The sequence below is a fragment of the Triticum aestivum genome, chromosome 1A (genome assembly GCF_018294505.1).
Source record: "Triticum aestivum cultivar Chinese Spring chromosome 1A, IWGSC CS RefSeq v2.1, whole genome shotgun sequence".
NCBI lineage: Eukaryota > Viridiplantae > Streptophyta > Magnoliopsida > Poales > Poaceae > Triticum > Triticum aestivum.
This window is the reverse complement of record NC_057794.1, coordinates 14,605,343-14,611,800: the sequence shown is the minus strand read 5'-3', so window position 1 is coordinate 14,611,800 and position 6,458 is coordinate 14,605,343. Positions and strand designations below refer to the sequence as shown.

The following is a 6,458-nucleotide window of genomic DNA, read 5'->3' as shown; positions in this document are numbered from 1 at the left end:
ATGTTCTCCAGATAGATATACTACTTACTACTAGTTTGGTGCCCGTGCGTTGCCACAGAATAAATAAAATGACATACCAATTAAACAACTTAGCTAGTATTTCAGATATCTGTCTAATGTTGTGGCTTGATTTCCATCGAATACATATCAATTCCCTTTCTCACATCTTTCCTCCTCGACAACCACCACTCCTTGCATGAAGACAAAGTGTCATGTTTTTCCCGCCCCTCATTCCCTTCCACTTTCATGCTCTTCATTCACCCACTTAACAAACCTAGTATGCAACACTTATAGCAAAAAAGTAGTGTTAAAGGGACTGAACAAAGTTGTTTTTCGACTCTGTAGTGTGCCAATCTTGTGGTTTTTCCCATCTGTATGATAACATGAAAAACTTCTCTTGCTTCTTACCTATTCGACTACCATGGACTACTTTGACCCTGATGATGATGCCTCTACGGCAATTAGAATATGGGTGCTCATAGATTAGCTTAGTTCTTGGTTACAAATTTATTTGCCTTGTAGGGTGGCTTCCCTACAAAGCATGCGAAACAAGTATTTTCAAATGATTTCATTAACCAAGAAGCTCAGCAGAGTTATTGGCAACCAAAATTAATACAAAGTCTGGGTTAGATTCTAGCCAGAATATAGAAGCCGTAGCCGAATGGTACCCAAATTTCGCTATGGCATGGGCAACAGAATTACATGAAAACAGCAAAACATACACTCATGCCTATCAGACGGTCGCCATGCAGGTACTCCTCACATTATGAGGTAGTACACCATAATCCGCCACATAAAAATCACCGGCATTGAGTGCTTGGATCAACGTCTGTGAGTCCGACTCCTGAATATGGGAGAAAAATAGTCAGAAACTGTCAGTAATTTATCCTTTCTGAATCATGTACTTACAAACTAGCCGAATGAAATAAACGAATTACTTTCCTTAGAACAAGTACATAATGTTTGTTTTGTGTTTCTATTGCAGTAGCTTTTGTACTTTTGAAAGAATTCATAGTGCTCCTGAGACTAACACCTTATTTCCATTCATACTCATATAATTTCTAAAAAAATAGAACTATATGTTTCAAATGTGAACGAATACCTCTGCAGATGGTATATATAATTGTTTAATTGTGTAATACAACAGATAAAAATAAAATAAATTAGCCAGGTAGGAGAGAGGAAGCACCACTATTCATGGCCATACTAAAGTTCACATGATAGCTTTTTCATTTTCCTGTACACTCAGAATATAATCTCAGATAAAGGCACTATAGAACAAGATCAGATGCAGGTTTGAGGTGAACACATAAAAAAAATATTTTCTATCAATTTTAGCTAACCATTGGTACCTTCATTATAAGTACTAATTCAACTGCCCGCTTTGGAGCTAGAACTGAATTTTCGTAAGGGGGTTGAAAGAACAATGGTATCAACTATATATTTACCTGATATTTTACTAATCCTAATATATTATTGCAAATAGTACAATGGTGCTTGAGTTAAAATTTTAACACAAATCAGGTGGCAATCAAATTATGTCATGTATTGAATTTAATTCAATTTATTGACAATTTACAGAAACAGTATGATATAAAACCTACAAATAGGAATGTTGCGCCAGCTCTAATTGATTGCCTTTTTTGCCTGAACTAATGGACTGGCTTTTGTCCCTGAGCTACTGTATTGCATCCACAACTACCGAAGGAATGAAAAAAACTTAGGGTGACTGCTTACTTTGTAAACCAGGACTCATTGATACTGGGGGCATAATACAACCATTTAGTGGGGAAGATTAATATTGCCTTTTCCAAATTTCAGATCTGCAATGAATCAATACTGTATGAGCAATCTGACGAATCAAGAGATGGATAATTGTTTACATCATTTTGATGTCATCAACCTTGGTATGGCCTACACTTTCAGGCTTTCTACACATATCACTGTAAAGTTAATTAATAGAAAAAAGAACATAACATTGCCTCATTATATTCTACTTCCAACAAGCCTTTCTCCTGACTCCATGATATCATCCTCGTCCACTGGTCCACGCTATTGCGCGTTAAGGTCCTCAATCTTTTGACCCTAAATTCAGACGCAACCAAGTTGCAGATGCCAAGTTATCACATAAGCCCCACTTGTGCAAAAGGTAACATATTAGACAAATTAAACTACTGGAAGGTGCAGAACCTGAGTGCTTTCATTCTTAGACATTACAGTAAAAAAATGAATATAAGGCTAGAAAATGTATCCTATTTCTTTTCTTCATGAAGCTACAGTACATGTAAACAGTAACTCATGATATGATCTGGCAAAAAATAAGTAAGTCAGGTAATGTAGTTTTGAATGTGACAAATTCTCACGAAATCTACATACAAATTATACATAAGAGATATATTAGATTTCCTCCAGATTCTACATACTACGTGAAGATCATGGATCACCTTATGCTTCCCTGTGAAAGCTGGTTATGGCAATGAGAATTTCACTCCGATGGCTTGAGGTGAACTTCTTCCTCCAAAGGTGCTCCGATGACAGACCATGCAATATATATGCGTTCTTCAGTGTTTGGATTTGAGCAGTGGCATCACCATTTAAGCGTATTAATTTGTTAGAGATTATTTAATACATCACTGCCACCTAAATAAGACAGTGTTAAATATATTAGATCAGCTATAAACTAATGCACAGGATAGGCATAGTACTTGTACTAAAAAATAGAAGAAAATGAAGCAGAATAGCAAGAGGGAGAAACTAAAATCGAACTTGGTGGTTCCATCATGAAAGTTCTCTCAGTTCATGCACATTCCTCTAGAATGGACAGACGCCTCAATAGGTTGATGTAAAATCCCCGCCACCATCTTACATTATTAATTTATTGCTTTGAAACATTGCAGTGTGCTACCAATTCTGGTACAGATTCAGCAGGCTTTTACTAAGTTGCATTGATCTACCATTTTCAAAAATCTAGAGAGAGTAACTCACAAAGAAAGGTGCTCGGTCATAACAGCCACATGAGGAAAGTACTGGGCAAGATAACATATTAAATCCTGCAAACAAATACAAAAACATGGTTTCAAAGAAAGAATAAATGAAGCAAACAAATAAATGAAACAAAAAAAAGACGCGTACAATAGCTGGAAGGAGTCTCCATGCTACAGCAATGATGAACAAGTCTGCCAAACAGTAAAGCATTTGGCCACCACACCAAAATTTCTATTCACTACAGCCAAGAAACCGGCGTCACAAATGTGATTATGTTGCCGCTGTTGATAGATACTACTCGCCCTCTCTGAATTGCAACATTAGTTTTTCCTCCTTCATGCTGCAATTCGGAGAGGAAAAAGTAATGGGTGTGGGCGGTAGGAATTAGAGGAGGGAGGCGTGGGAGAGAGTGGATCCAGGTCATCGTGTCCACGGGGTCTAGATCGACGTCTCCATGCATTGAACAGGATCAGCGTAAGAGGGAGGACATGTGGCATGGGAGGGAAAGGCGGAAAGCCCGTCAGCGGGTGAGCCGCTGCGCTGCCGGCAGTATGTAGCGTCGGTGCGTGGCGGCTTTGGGACGGGGAATGGTTTAATTTTTGAGTGGGCCGTCGACGACAGCGGTGGCCATGCCAGCTACGATGTCCATGTCGCACAGAAGGAGGAGACAAAGATGAGCAGAGTGGTGCGCTCTCTCTCTCTCTACCTCGCTCCTACCTATTTCTTCCACGGCTGGCAATGTCGCCACGCTCCTGTCTGGTCTCTCTCTTGCACGAATCAATAGAACGATTTAAGAGAATTCAGGAGAAGGGCTAGCACGTACAAGTTGGGCGGTCTCCCAGGCGAGCGAGATGGTGGACACATGTCCCAGATGAGTTTGGACTGCACGACATTGGTGCCGTGCTCGCCCTCGATTATGTCCCCGTCCCCTTCCCTTCCACCACCACCTCCATGTACTTCTCTGTCTGCCGCCGGCTCCTCCTCCCTACTGCAGTACGGCTCACCGCCGGAGCATCGGGCATTGCGGAGAGCCCCAGATATTGGCGCCCGGCGAAGCGGTGGAGCGTGGAGAGAAGGCTCGGGTGAGGGCACGATGAGGCGCCGGTCCGAATCGTGGGGCGGCGATGCGGCACCATCGACGCGCAGCAACAACCCAGCAGGAGGCCGCGTCGGGGCTATCGCGAGGAACTTCGGGCTGTTTTCCCTCCGTGTTGTGTGGGGGATCGTGGGATGTATTCCAGTTCCAGGTCGAATCGGGAGAGATGGATAGGTCATGGGAGAACGTGGGGAGCGGTGGGCTGGTTTTTCAGTTTTCTTTTACCATGAGAAGAGACAGATCGGGAGCGGGATGACGCATGGATAGAAGGTCGAACCATCACGACGTTCGATCCTGCTTTAATAGTAAAGACTAGCTGCTACATATGGCGAGCGGTTTAATGGGACGGAGTGGGGATCCGTCGCGAGTATTTCTGGTGTCCAAATGCAAGCCTGCCACAGGCTGGTGCGAGACAGGAGCGTCCTATGACGGCCAAGTGTGATCGTGCGTTCTGGATGGCGAGCCCATGCGGGTGGGACAGTGACAAGCGTGGAGGCGGAGACGGCTGCGGGTGCGAGCAGCAGCATCTTGTAACACCCACGATGTGGCTATATCTCTCACGTGTCGGAGCACGACTTAGAAGCATAACCGCATAGTAGGCATGTCGCAAGAGGGGTAATCTTTACGCATCTCATGTACAGGATAAGAAAGGGATAAAGAGTTGGCTTACAATCGTCACTTCACACAATACATAAATATAGCATTACATCATCCAGATACAATCAAGGTCTGACTACGGAACCAAATAAAGAAAGACAACCCCTAATGCAAAAGATCCCCAATCGCCCCAACTGGACTCCTCTACTGATCATCCGGAAAAGACACATAATAACGTCCTGAATCCTCGTCGAACTCCCACTTGAGTTCGGTCGCGTCCCCTGCACTAGCATCATCGGCACCTGCATCTGGTTTTGAAAGTAATCTGTGAGTTACGGGGACTCAGCAATCTCACACCCGCGAGATCAAGACTATTTAAGCTTATGGGTAGGAAAGGGTAGTGAGGTGGAGCTGCAGCAGGCACTAACATATAAGGTGGCTAACTTACGCAAATGAGAGCGAGAAGAGAAGCAAAGCAACGGTCGTGAACTAGAAATGATCAAGAAGTGATCCTGAAACTATTTATGTCAAACATAACACAAGAATCGTGTTCACTTCCCGGACTCCGCCGAGAAGAGACCATCACCGCTACACATGCGGTTAATTCATTTTAATTAAGTTAAGTGTCAAGTTCTCTACAATCGAATATTAACAAATTCCCATCTGCCCATAACCGCGGGCATGCCTTTCGAAAGTTCAAAACCCTGAAGGGGTGTCCCAACTTAGCCCATCACAAGCTCTCACGCACTGGTAGAAAAAGGGCCTATAGTCCCGGTTCGTAAGGGCCTGCGCGGCCACGTGGAGCTCCATCTTTAGTCCCGGTTAGTAACACCAATTGGGATTAAAGGAAATTTTATGATTTTTTTTTTGAAAAAAAATTTTGAATTTTTTTTTATTTTCAAACTTCTGAATTATTTTAACCTCTAGTCTGTAATCACCACCCCTCATCACTTCTCAATTTATCCTCTAATCACCCCTCATCATTCCAAATCATCTAACTTCCCGAACGGTCACCCATCCTCCCACTCCCCCAGCCTGAGCACGCTTAACTTCCGGGTTCTATTCTCCCTCGCTCCAAGTCTGCACTTGTTGTTTTCCTGATAATAGTAAGATGTCAATCCTATTAACCTTCAGGAATTTTGCTTGAGCATGAAGTGACACATTTCATTGTTTGAGTTTGAAACTATTGTTTTAAAAAACAATAATTATTTAGTAACACTAATATTTCTTGAATAATTAGTTTGACCATTGTTTGACCACAGTTTGACCATAGTTTGACCAAAATTGAAATAACTAAAATAATTATTTAGTAACACTAATATTCTAAAATAATAAGTTGAACCATTGTTTGACCACAGTTTGCCCACTGTTTGAATATTTTTCAATTTTTTCCACTCTAGATCTTAAAAGCCCCGTAACTTTTTTTCTATTAGGTTTTTGAGGATTTTGAAAATGTTTAACGGGGTTCCCCCAGTTAAATTCGGATGTAACTTTTCGAGTAGATGATTTTTCATATAAAAAACTTTTTCATCCGAGTTAGTATGCAAAAGTTATGCCCATTTTTACAAATTTGAGAGAGATTTTGCAAATAAAGTCAAAATTCACATTTGCAAATTTTCCCAACAACTAGACCACGTATCACATGAGAAACTTATTTTCTTTTATTTTTTTCGACATTTCCATTATTTTCTTTTATTTTTTTAAAAACTGAAAAGGCGATCCACGGGGTGGGGGGGTAGAGTTTGAAAATGGGACCTTTAGTACCGGTTCGTGCCTCAAA

The 6,458-nt window shown here is 41.7% G+C and overlaps 1 long non-coding RNA gene across 1 annotated transcript; it reads right to left on the bottom strand.

The window, feature by feature from the left end:
- Positions 1-1,983: 1,983 nt before the first annotated feature.
- Positions 1,984-4,313, bottom strand: LOC123071893 (uncharacterized). The gene is made up of 3 exons (XR_006434596.1): positions 3,809-4,313; positions 2,986-3,050; positions 1,984-2,640 (listed from the first exon to the last, which is right to left on the bottom strand). It is a non-coding gene; the product is annotated as an uncharacterized lncRNA (long non-coding RNA).
- Between the last annotated feature and the right edge of the window lie 2,145 nt (positions 4,314-6,458).